This window comes from Dendropsophus ebraccatus, chromosome 15 (assembly GCF_027789765.1).
Source record: "Dendropsophus ebraccatus isolate aDenEbr1 chromosome 15, aDenEbr1.pat, whole genome shotgun sequence".
Classification (NCBI taxonomy): Eukaryota; Metazoa; Chordata; class Amphibia; order Anura; family Hylidae; genus Dendropsophus; species Dendropsophus ebraccatus.
The window spans coordinates 14,943,795-14,957,182 of NC_091468.1; the positions used below are offsets into that span (position 1 = coordinate 14,943,795).

General features: G+C 45.7%; 1 protein-coding gene across 11 annotated transcripts in view; it reads left to right on the top strand.

Moving 5' to 3' along the window:
* Nucleotides 1-13,388, top strand: part of TRERF1 (transcriptional regulating factor 1) — a 132,740-nt gene that overhangs the window by 73,843 nt on the left and 45,509 nt on the right. The gene's annotated exons all lie outside the window — the stretch shown is intronic.

The following is a 13,388-nucleotide window of genomic DNA, read 5'->3' on the forward strand; positions in this document are numbered from 1 at the left end:
TTGTTGGAATGGATTGGGATCTCATTGGACTGACAAGAACCTCTAAGAGAGATCTGTGGGGTCATTTGGCTATGCACATATACCCTGTTACTCCTTGCTTTACTGTATGTCATAAAAACATTCAATAAAAAATTAAGTTGGGCCGGATAACCCCTTTAATGACCTTTCCTTAGGATAACCTAAATGTATCAAATCAGCGGGCTGAAGGTGGAGACACTTACCATAGTTAAACTATTTGGAGAGCCCCTTTAAACTGATTTTAAACAGATGTAAACCGTGTTCCACATTTATGGTGATGCAGAAAATATTTCTGTTTTATTTTGGGCCTGAGCTGCCATTGCCACCTCATCCTGTCAAGTTTCTAAATGAGTTTAAATGGAAACCTGTTAACAGAAAGTAGACATATATTTAACCTGCACCAGAGGCCTCTACTGTGTAGTTTGTTTCCTTGTAATACAAATCAATTTAAGGGTAGCTTCACATGTACTGTATTGCAGCGGATTTTCTGCTGTGGAACAGGAAAAAAAAAAAGTGGATACAATGATAAATTCCCTCCTTAAGGTGCCTTCACACCTACCGGATCCGCAGCGGATTTCAAGCTGCGAGTTAGCAGCGAAATCCGCTGTGGATCCAGTAGTGTGAAGGTGAATCGGTCCCATACACGCAGCGGATCCGCTGCGTGTATGTGACCCTGCCCCTTTAACCCCCGCGCCACCGGCCGGCCGCAACCCGCAGCTGGCAGCTCTGGTCCCTTTAACCCCCCGCCCGCCCGCACCCAGCAGCCCCGGGCTTACATTACCTGCTCGGCACCGTGGCTTGTTTCAGGCTCCTTGCTCCCCTCGCTTCTCTTCAGCCAATCAGTGCTGCCATGCCTGGTGGAGCCTGGTAATGCCGATTACATGACGCAGCCTGGTAATGCCAATCACATAATGGAGCCTGGTAATGCCAATCACATAATGGAGCCTGGTAATGCCAATTACATGATGGAGCCTGGTAATGCCAATCACATGATGGAGCCTGGTAATGCCAATTACATGATGGAGCCTGGTAATGCCAATCACATAATGGAGCCTGGTAATGCCAATCACATAATGGAGCCTGGTAATGCCAATCACATGATGGAGCCTGGTAATGCCAATCACATGATGGAGCCTGGTAATGCCAATTACATGATGGAGCCTGGTAATGCCAATCACATGATGGAGCCTGGTAATGCCAATCACATGATGGAGCCTGGTAATGCCGATTACATGATGGAGCCTGGTAATGCCGATTACATGACGCAGCCTGGTAATGCCGATCACATAATGGAGCCTGGTAATGCCAATCACATAATGGAGCCTGGTAATGCCAATCACATGATGGAGCCTGGTAATGCCAATCACATGATGGAGCCTGGTAATGCCGATCACATGATGCTGATCCACATAAGTCCACATAATCAAATAGACTCTAATTATATAAACAAGGAAATGCAACAAAGCTGTGACCTCAGTAAAGTTGAACAGCAGGGATGACACTGAGGACATAATGCTGGGGTTTGCATATCTTCATTCCGTTGTCCTCTGTCCCTTTTATATTATTTCAGAATTTTGAATACGTGTCAGAAAATGACCGAGCACCAAGACCTAGGTTATATTTCCTGACACGCCTGACTATACAGCTGGCAGCCCGCCAGTTTATATAATCTCTCGAAAGCAGAGATAAGGTGTAAGCCCTGTGTACATAGGTGTCAATGTAAAAACCTGCAAGATTCTTTTTACTTTTATCATACTGAAGTCTGGGATTGTATGGGACCTGTGGTGTTATATAGTGTCTGGGATTGTATGGGACCTGTGGTGTTATATAGCATCTGGGATTGTATGGGACCTATGGTGTTATATAGTGTCAGGGATTGTATGGGACCTGTGGTGTTATATAGCATCTGGGATTGTATGGGACCTATGGTGTTATATAGTGTCAGGGATTGTATGGGACCTGTGGTGTTATATAGCGTCTGGGATTGTATGGGACCTATGGTGTTATATAGTGTCAGGGATTGTATGGGACCTGTGGTGTTATATAGTGTCAGGGATTGTATGGGACCTGTGGTGTTATATAGTGTCTGGGATTGTATGGGACCTGTGGTGTTATATAGCCTCAGGGATTGTATGGGACCTGTGGTGTTATATAGCGTCTGGGATTGTATGGGACCTGTGGTGTTATATAGTGTCTGGGATTGTATGGGACCTGTGGTGTTATATAGCGTCTGAGATTGTATGGGACCTGTGGTGTTATATAGCGTCTGGGATTGTATGGGACCTAGGGCTGGGCGGTATACCGCAAAAATACCGATACCGTCACTGGCGTCGGTTAACCGACTTCAACTTAGCCAGGACGGTAATTGCGGTATTTTTGTATTTTTATGTCCCCGCGCCCGTCCTTTCAGAGCCCCACGCGCGCGCACACACACACACACACAAGCGGCCCGGCACGAGCGCTGCACGTCATGTGCAGGGACGCCGGTATCGCCCGCACCGCCCCCGTCTGGTCCAAGCGACCTTCCCCCCGCCCCCCCGTGCGCGCACCTGTCCGCCCTCTCTGAGGCCCCGTCCTGCCGCACCGTCCATGCGCCCACCACCTGTCCGGTCCGGCGTCCCTGCTCACTGAGGGGAGTACAGGACAGCCGCCCTCACGTGCTGCTGCACCTCCAGCGCTGACACGGCCGCCTCCCTGCACACACAGGACAACGTGTGTAGCGCTCGCCGGCCGTGTGTGTGTGTGTGGGGGGGGGGGGGGGGGATTGTATTGTATTGCGTCTGGGATTGTATGGGACCTGTGGTGTTATATAGTGTCAGGGATTGTATGGGACCTGTGGTGTTATATAGCGTCTGGGATTGTATGGGACCTGTGGTGTTATACATTGTCAGGGATTGTATGGGACCTGTGGTGTTATATAGCGTCTGGGATTGTATGGGACCTGTGGTGTTATACATTGTCAGGGATTGTATGGGACCTGTGGTGTTATATAGCGTCTGTGATTGTATGGGACCTGTGGTGTTATATAGTGTCAGGGATTGTATGGGACCTGTGGTGTTATATAGCGTCAGGGATTGTATGGGACCTGTGGTGTTATATAGCCTCTGGGATTGTATGGGACCTGTGGTGTTATATAGTGTCAGGGATTGTATGGGACCTGTGGTGTTATATAGCGTCTGGGATTGTATGGGACCTGTGGTGTTATATAGTGTCAGGGATTGTATGGGACCTGTGGTGTTATATAGCGTCAGGGATTGTATGGGACCTGTGGTGTTATATAGCCTCTGGGATTGTATGGGACCTGTGGTGTTATATAGCGTCAGGGATTGTATGGGACCTGTGGTGTTATATAGCGTCAGGGATTGTATGGGACCTGTGGTGTTATATAGCGTCAGAGATTGTATGGGACCTGTGGTGTTATATAGCGTCAGGGATTGTATGGGACCTGTGGTGTTATATAGCCTCTGGGATTGTATGGGACCTGTGGTGTTATATTGCGTCTGGGATTGTATGGGACCTGTGGTGTTATATAGCGTCAGGGATTGTATGGGACCTGTGGTGTTATATTGCGTCAGGGATTGTATGGGACCTGTGGTGTTATATAGCGTCTGGGTTATACAATATATAAGCAGGAGCTGCACTTACACAAGACATTATACTCTGAGGTTAGACTGTTTGCTCTTTTAAACTCAGATTATTATAGGTTAGATTATATCACAGTTTGGTGCAGGTATATACACATACATGTTAATAGTAAAAACCACAACAATAATCAATATACTCTTCATATCTATGAATACACAAACTACTATAACACGATGCAAGCAGGCGCGCTCCATTCTAGAGGTTGCCCTATCCAGGCTCGAGTCACCACTCCAGTCTTCATTTTTGGATTGGACGTTACTTGACCACTGTAGCCAATCAGTGGCCTCCACCCTGTGGCTGCAAGAAGTATGATATGTGACTGCTCAGGCTGCTGATTGGCTGCAGTGGTCATGTGTCATCATGAGAGGTGACAGGTGACCTTATCAGAGTATACATCATTGGTATGCCAAGGTCATGTAACCTGGCAGATTGGGCCAAGTGTTGATCAGTGGATTAAAGGGGTACTCTAGCATTTTTGTTCCCCCTAAACAACTGTTGACAGTTATATAGATTTGTAATTTACTTCTATTTAAAAATACGAAGTCTTCCAGTACTTATCAGCTGCTGTATGTCCTTGTCAGGAACTGTACAGAGCAGGCGCAAATCCCCATAGAAAACCTCTCCTGCTCTAAACAGTTCCTGGACATGGACAGAGGTGGCAGCAGAGAGCACTGTGTCGTACACTGTGGAAAGAATACTCCACTTCCTGCAGGACATACAGCGGCTGGTAAGTACAGGAAGACTGAAGATTTATAAATAGAAGTAAATTACAAATCTTTATAACTTTCTGACAGCAGTTGATGTGAAAGAATTTTTTTCCCCACTGGAGTCCCCCTTTAAGGGGTCATCTGTGCAGCAGTTTCTCTTCCAGGACTCCACTAAACACACTATGGACTATATGAATGCATTCTATGTATAGAGTCACTTCCAATGAGAAAATCATGAGTACATCTAAGGACACATACATAAGGTTCTGTATTTTACTTTAAAAATTTTCTAACTTTCTATTTTAACCCCTACACCCCAATTTCTCTGTTACTGACCTATTATGTTACATTTTGCTGCTTGATCTTTGGCCCGATTCAAGGGAGATTCACATAAGTGTCAAGAAAGGTCAAGAGGAAGGGGAAAAAAAGGTCTGTCTTTTACCACCGATAGCACCATGCTTCTCCATAGGTTGTGTTTGCTGTTGCAGTTCATTACAATTCACATATGTAGGGCTTTGCTGAAATACCAGGCAGCGCTCATAGACAATATAGTATTTTTGAAAGAATTAAAACTAAGATTGCTAAAAATTACTGCTCAAAGGGGTTTTCCAGTCAAAAATTAAAGCTCTTTCTGAGGATGGGCCATCAATCACTGAATGGTAGGGGTGCCAAAATCAGCTGTTCTACATAGGCATAGGTCATTTGACTCCACTCACTTGATGGTGGGCATGCCTGCTTACTGCAGCTCAGCTCCTTTTAAAGGAACAGGGAAAAACTTATTACAAGGAGACATGATGAAGCTGCATCTCATAGGAATACATGATGAAGCTGCATCTCATAGGAATACACGATGAAGCTGCATCTCATAGGGATACACTGAGACTCTGTAGTGTGGATTAGGGGATGGAAATTGTACATCACTGATCTATCTCTTGCTGCACTTATGACTTAGCAGAAAAAGTGCAGTGTAATAAGACCAAGCCTGCAGCATCATGGGATATTTAGGCTTAAAGGAGAAGTGTTGTTTTTTTTTTTTGTTTAGCTCCCATGTAAACAGCTCATCAAAAGTTCAGAAGCCACGCACTCTATTCATTTTTGTGACAATTATCCTTTTTTGTGATTGGTAGGGGTCTTAGCAGTCAGACCTTTAACCCCTTTAAGCATTACACAGTCCATATTAAAATCAATGAATTGCCAGGTTCTCTAGAGTTAAGACTGTCCTTGTAGACCAGGGGTGTCAAACTCAAAAACACAGTGGGCCAAAATGAAATATTTGTACAAAGTTTTGGGCCAACCTTGATAATTATTGAAGCGCGAATGCTGCGGTGCTGGCACTGTCAGAGCAGCGCGCGGTGTTCCTGGCACTGTCAGTGGTGTGCGTCTCCCAGCCCTGTGCACTATGATAAATGACATAACATGATAAATTGCTATGATATGATTAAACGCCAACCCATATAATAGCCTATCCCCCAAAAATTGCCCCACATATTAGCCAGCCTTTCCAATAGTGCCCAAATAATAGCCAGCACCCCAAGTGTCACATATAGTAGCCAGCCCTCCCCAATAGTCTCATATAGTATTGGGGGGGGGGCAGGGGGTGTATGACTATACGGGGGGCACATAGGGATAGGGGTGTATGACTATACGGGGGGGACAGGGGTGTATGACTGTATGGGGAGGAGGACAGCGGTGTATGACTGTACGGGGGGGGGGCGGACAGCGGTGTATGACTGTACGGGGGGGGCGGACAGCGGTGTATGACTGTACGGGGGGGGGCGGACAGCGGTGTATGACTGTACTGGGGGGGGGGCGGACAGCGGTGTATGACTGTACAGGGGGGGGGGGGCGTACATGGGTGTATGACTGTAGTCCCCTCAGTAAGGGCTCGTTCCCACTGAGGAAAGGTAGCGGAATTCCGCGACGGAATTGTCCGCCGCGGAATGCCGTTAGCCTCCCGCTCATAATGGGAGTCTATGGGAGGCGCGCGCTCCTGCCCTGTCCGCGCTGAAGAATGAACATGTTCATTCTTCAGCGCGGACAGGGCAGGAGCGCGCGCCTCCCATAGACTCCCATTATGAGCGGGAGGCTAACGGCATTCCGCGGCGGACAATTCCGCTACCTTTCCTCAGTGGGAACGAGCCCTAACAGTACAGGACTGTAACATAGGAGAAATGGATGTGCTGCAGCAGGCAGGATACCACACACAGCAATAACTTATCCTGCCCGCTGCAGCCCATTATTCCTCCTATCCTGTACTGTTACTGAGGGGATGAGATGACAGGTCAGCTGCTCCCAAGTGCTGCTCCTCCACCTCCAGCGCTGACACGGCCGCCTCCCTGCACACACAGGACAACGTGTGTAGCGCTCGCCGGCCGGGTGGGGGCGCTCGGACAGGACTGGTCCGGGAGGGGGGACCAGCACAGTCCCGTCCGAGTGCCCCCCCCCCCCCCACACACACACACACCCGGCCGGCGAGCGCTACACACGTTGTCCTGTGTGTGCAGGGAGGCGGCCGTGTCAGCGTTGGAGGTGCAGCAGCAGGTGAGGGCGGCTGTCCTGTACTCCCCTCAGTGAGCAGGGACGCCGGACCGGACAGGTGGTGGGCGCATGGACGGTGCGGCAGGACGGGGCCTCAGAGAGGGCGGACAGGTGCGCGCACGGGGGGGCGGGGGGAAGGTCGCTTGGACCAGACGGGGGCGGTGCGGGCGATACCGGCGTCCCTGCACATGACGTGCAGCGCTCGTGCCGGGCCGCTTGTGTGTGTGTGTGTGTGTGTGTGTGTGTGTGTGTGTGTGTGTGTGTGTGCGCGCGCGCGCGTGGGGCTCTGAAAGGACGGGCGCGGGGACATAAAAATACAAAAATACCGCAATTACCGTCCTGGCTAAGTTGAAGTCGGTTAACCGACGCCAGTGACGGTATCGGTATTTTTGCGGTATACCGCCCAGCCCTAGTCTCTTATATAGTAGCCAGCTCTCTCCCATAGTCTCTTATATAGTAGCCAGCCCTCCCCATAGTCTCATATAGTAGCCAGCCCTCCCCCATAGGCTCTTATATAGTAGCCAGCCCTCCCCATAGTCTCATATAGTAGCCAGCCCTCCCCCATAGGCTCTTATATAGTAGCCAGCCCTTCCCCATAGTCTCTTATATAGTAGCCAGCTCTCTCCTATAGTCTCTTATATAGTAACCAGCCCTTCCCATAGTCTCCTCCCCATAGTCTCTTATATAGTAGCCAGCCCTCCCCCATAGTCTCTTATATAGTAGCCAGCCCTCCCCATAGTCTCATATAGTAGCCAGCCCTCCCCCATAGGCTCTTATATAGTAGCCAGCCCTTCCCCATAGTCTCATATAGTAGCCAGCCCTCCACCATAGGCTCTTATATAGTAGCCAGCCCTCCCCCATAGTCTCATAAATAGTAGCCAGCTTCCCCAATAGTCTAATATAGTAGACAGCCCTCCCCCATAGTCTCTTATATAGTAGCCAGCTCTCTCCTATAGTCTCTTATATAGTAACCAGCCCTTCCCATAGTCTCCTCCCCATAGTCTCTTATATAGTAGCCAGCTCTCTCCCATAGTCTCTTATATAGTACCCAGATTCCCCAATAGTCTCATATAGTAGACAGCCTCCCCCATAGTCTCTTATATAGTAGCCAGCCCTTCCCCATAGTCTCATATAGTAGCCAGCCCTCCCCCATAGTCTCTCATATAGTAGCCAGCCCTCCCCCATAGTCTCTCATATAGTAGCCAGCCCTCCCCATAGTCTCATATAGTAGACAGCCCTTCCCCATAGTGTCATATAGTAGCCAGCCCTCCCCCATAGTCTCTTATATAGTAACCAGCCCTCCCCATAGTCTCTTATATAGTAGCCAGCCCTCCCCCATAGTCTCATAAATAGTAGCCAGCTTCCCCAATAGTCTCATATAGTAGCCAGCCCTCCCCCATAGTCTCATAAATAGTAGCCAGCTTCCCCAATAGTCTCATATAGTAGCCAGCCCTCCCCCATAGTCTCTTATATAGTAACCAGCCCTCCCCATAGTCTCTTATATAGTAGCCAGCCCTCCCCCATAGTCTCATATAGTAGCCAGCCCTCCCCCATAGTCTCTTATATAGTAGTCAGCTCTCTTCTATAGTCTCTTATATAGTAGCCAGCCCTCCCCATAGTCTCATATATTAGTCATGGTGGGCCAGATGTAATTAAAACTCTGAAATGCCTGGCGGGCCAAAAATAATGGCACCAGGGGCCAGAGCTTGACATGACTGTTGTAGACGCTCTACAAGAGGACTTCTCGCTATTCATTCAGAATTCCCTTATAGAATATAAAAAATGGGTTTCCTAAACTAGCCAACTGCTCTATAAAGCAAATTGTATGGAATATAACTAGTAGATATACTGTAAGTAAGCGTGTAAGTACATGAATCTGATTTCCATTAAGAATCCACATTTTTCTAGGAAACGCCCATTATGATTCATAAAACCCAACCCGTATGTCTCCATTAGCATAATTTCTATCTCCGCTCTGGCATAAACTTCCATCCTTTAATACTTAGCCTGATGGATAAAAACTTTTTTGGAAAAGGTCTCTGCTCATTGCAACCAATCAGATCAACCCTTGCCTGTCTAAAAGACATGGACTCTGATTGGTTGCTGAGGACAGCAAGGTGGCTTGTTATTTAATGACTGATAGCAGAAAACCCCAGAAGAACTAGAACCAAAGAAGATTGGGTGGTGATAGATAAGTAATCTGATATTTTCGGGTTCATCTAATAATAACCAAAAAAATTTAATTATAAAATGTAAATGATACTGGAAATGCTCCTTAATTGACACAATTCCTAATTGTTAGAAACATGCCCTAATGAGGTTGGCCATGATAATTTGAAAATTGCGGATCTTGCCGGGGCTGCAGGGGACATGTCAGTAATGTATACTTACTTACCTGTCCTGCTCCCCACCGCTGGCCGCTGCTGTCAATGTTTTGGAAATATTCAGTGACGACCACCCTAAATATTCTGACTGAAAATTCTTCAAGCCAAGTTATATATGGTGTAAACTTTGCACCAAAAAACTTGACCGTAAGTGCGACAGATTTATCAAACAACCTGATAAATATAGTACATTTACAGATTGTCTAGTCTAAGGGTCCTATTAGACTAAGGCTGGGTTCACATTGCGTTTTTGCAATCCGTTTTTTTTTTCATCGTTTGCAAAAAACAGATGAAAAAAATGGATGCATTTGTGTGCATCCGTTTTGATCTGTTTTTCCATTGACTTTCATTGTAAAAAAAAAACAAAAAAAAAACGGATCCTTTTATTTTGACGGACACAAAAACGTAGCTGACACTACTTTTGCATCCGTTTTGATCGTTTTTTTTTTCATCCATTTTTCATCCGTTTTTGCAAAAAACGGATGAAAAAAACTGATTGCAAAAACGCAGTGTGAACCTAGCCTAAGCAATTTTTAACAACGATTTGCAATAAACGATCGCAAGCGAGAGCTACCTGAAATCGTTCTCCATATTACACAGAACGATAGTTTTATTTACTCTTTCCTGTGTCAAGCTATTCCTGCCCCATCATAAAAAAGGTGTATAAGGCTTCTTAGTGACCACAGTAAAAAGGCATATTGGCAGTAACTAAGGGGTTAAGAGACCACATGCATTTCTCACTGTTTTCCCTTTCTAAATACATTGCTACAAAATCCAGTTTTAGTTGCAATAGTATAGTTTTCATCTTTACATCTGCAGATTTGGCCCTTTTGGAGTTTTGCTATCATTTCTACTTCCATTTAAAAATCTCTAGTCTTCCAGTACTTATCAGCTTCTGTATGTCCTGCAGGAAGTGATGTATTCTCTCCAGTTTGACACAGTGCTCTCTGCTGCCACCTCTGTCTATGTCAAGAACTGTCCAGAACAGGAGAGGTTTGCTATAGGGGTTTGCTGCTGCTCTGGACAGTTCCTGACATAGACAGAGGTGGCAGCAGAGAGCACTGTGTCAGACTTGAAGGAATACACCACTTCCTGCAGCTGATAAGTACTGGAAGACTGGAGATTTTTAAATAAAAATAAACTACAATGCTGTATACCTTTCTGACACCAGTTCATTTGAAATCAATTTTTTTTCACCGTTGTACCCCTTTAATAAGTCACTTAAAAGGGAGTGGCCTTTATGTGACAGGCGCGTGGCTACAGCGTATGGTACAGCATATTTATTGACATCATTCATCTCATTGTTCCTAATTCTGATCTGTACCCGGCAAATGGATTGTACCATGTCTGTGTCGGCCACGTCCTAAACGTTAGATTCATATACCGGAAAAACAAGACTTGTGTGTCTGAGGGAGAGGCACAGGAAATTAAAAGAGGAAGCGTAAGTCAATGTTATGCGGCATCCAAAAATAAACAGGATTGACCAATTCAATAAATTCTTTGTAAATTTTCATTGGAATACAGGCTGAACAGACAGATGAGTAGCCTGGGCAGCCTGCAGAGCACAAAGGGTTAATGGATCCCTATAGGCCTCATACTGTGTATATCTATAATTTTGTATTATTATTATATTGTACATGTGTAATTTGTGTTAACATATTGGAGGAGATTTATCAAACATGGTGTAAAGTGAAACTGGCTCAGTTGCCCCTAGCAACCAATCAGATTCAACCTTTGATTTTCCAAAGAGTCTTTGAGGAATGAGAGGTGAATCTGATTGGTTGCTAGGGGCAACTGAGCCAGTTTACACTATGTTTGATTAATCTCCCCCAATGTACTCCATTTTTGTAAAGGCCATGAACACCTATTCGTACACATTTTTATTGCATTGGATTTATTCTTAGAAACAAAACCAATTTGCACTTGGTCTGTATTAAAAATGGCTTCTGCAGCTTGTATGTATTGTAATCCAACACAGGCTGCTTGATACCTTTCTGTGCTTCTCCCACTCTGTAGCTCTGTTTTATCCTAAAAACTAACCCCAGCTCTAATCTAATCTTATTTAATATGAGATTTTTTTTTTTTATTTTTAAATTTGCGTTTATTGCATTAAAGTTTAGACCAGGGTCTAGAAGAGCAGAGAGAGAGCACACAAAATGGCATTGAGCAGCTTGCATTTTATAATAATACATGCAAGCTGCAGAAACCATACAGTATAAAATATTCAGTCAAATCCAATTTCAAATCTGCTTTATTTTTTAAAAATTACATGCAACAATGCAACTAAAAAAAATATGTTCATTGGTGTGAATAGAACCTTGTAATATATCTTATTAGGGGATGGGTTATCCAGTGTTAATAAAAGAGGGCCACTTTCTGCCAGAGACAGCACCACACTTGTCTCCAGTTTTGGTGTAGGTTTTTGTATGTCAGTTCCATTGAAATGAATGGAGCCTATTTGCAAACCACATCAGAACTGGAGAGAAGAGTAGTGCTGTGTCTGGAAGAAAGTGGCCATGTTTTTCTGACACTGGATACCCCATTTAACGCCCTCTTCTATGCTATCTTCGCTAACTTCGAGCATGTTCGAGTGGCCATGTGCCATAGACTTTATTTTATGCACAGACAAATTCCACCGTCCATTCTTTGGGCGGACGGCGATATCTACTTGACCATAAAATGGAGTCTATGGTAGAGGCGGAGATGTGCGTGGCCGTGAGCAGGGGCGGGCTGCAGAATCTGAGGCAGGTGATCCGCTCCTATTCCGTTGTGTGCACATTCCCACAGTCTCAACGCAAGGGATGCGCAAGGGATACAGATTATCAGTGTCCTAGAAAACCTGGATATAGCCATAGGCCGTAGGCTGTATCCATGTTTTCCAGGCAGCCTTAAGGCTGCATCCAACTTCAGCAACCATGGCTAATGAAATGCTGCACGTTTTGGGTTCGGACTGACTCAAGCATGCTCGAAGTTCACTCAACTTTACAGTCTAGTATAAGACTATGTTCAAACAACGTAAGGTTCATATTAATCACGGCCGCTGTTGCCGATTTGAACAACAGCGTGATTTTTTTGAACCTTAAATTGTGCTGCCTCCTGAGGAATTCCAGCCGGAATGTATACACATAGTATATGCTCCGGCCAGGATCGCTAGCGGCGCCACGAGTAACTGACCTGTCAGTTTTATACGGCCGCTATTCAGTGAATAGCGGCCGCAGAAAACCCTGTCAGTGCACACTATGGAGCGAGCGGCTCTGGCCATACGATCCATTGTGTACAGTGGGGAGTCCTGATGTGGGCGCGCACGTGTGCGCCTATATCAGAACTCAGCGGCGCTTAAGATCCTCCGGAGGTACTGCAGTACCGGCCGGGATGATCTTATCTGACATCAGTCGTTCCATGACCCGTCCAGGTCACGGAACGGCCGGTGTCATACAGCGTCTGAACATGGCCTAAAACTGTATAAGAAAACAATAGGGGTAGGAGGGGGATGCAGCTGCAGGCATTTTTCCTTAGTGTGTATTTCTGTGTGCTACATGGGAAACCGAGCAGCTTGACTCTACTCGAACAGCTGATGGTTGGACATGTTAAATTTCATCTTACTCAACCTTTGGCCCCACTGGAGATAAGTGATGTCAGAAGTTCCAGGCAGCTGTTTATCTCCTCTTTTGTAGCTATTAATATGTTTGATGAACCCGTGTGTGTGTGTGTGTGTGTATGTATATATGTATGTGTGTGTGTGTGTGTGTGTATGTATGTGTGTGTATGAAAATGTAGCTCTCGGTACACTTTACAATCAACTTTAAAAAAAAAAAAAAAAAAATTGTAATAATAATATATAGATCTACATTACACCTGCTGTTTACCTAGCATACTAGAAAATAACATGATGCTAGGGAAATCACACAAAATTTCCCGAACGTTGTAAATGATGCCTAAAATTTTGACCTAATTTCCCAGCATCCTTTGTGGGGGACATGATAGAAGTCTTCAGTGATGTGGTTGATGTGTCTTGAGTGGGTTTCCTCTGGTTTCTCCAGTTTCATCTCACGCTACAAACATATAGGTTACATGACCTCATGGGTTTTGTGGGATA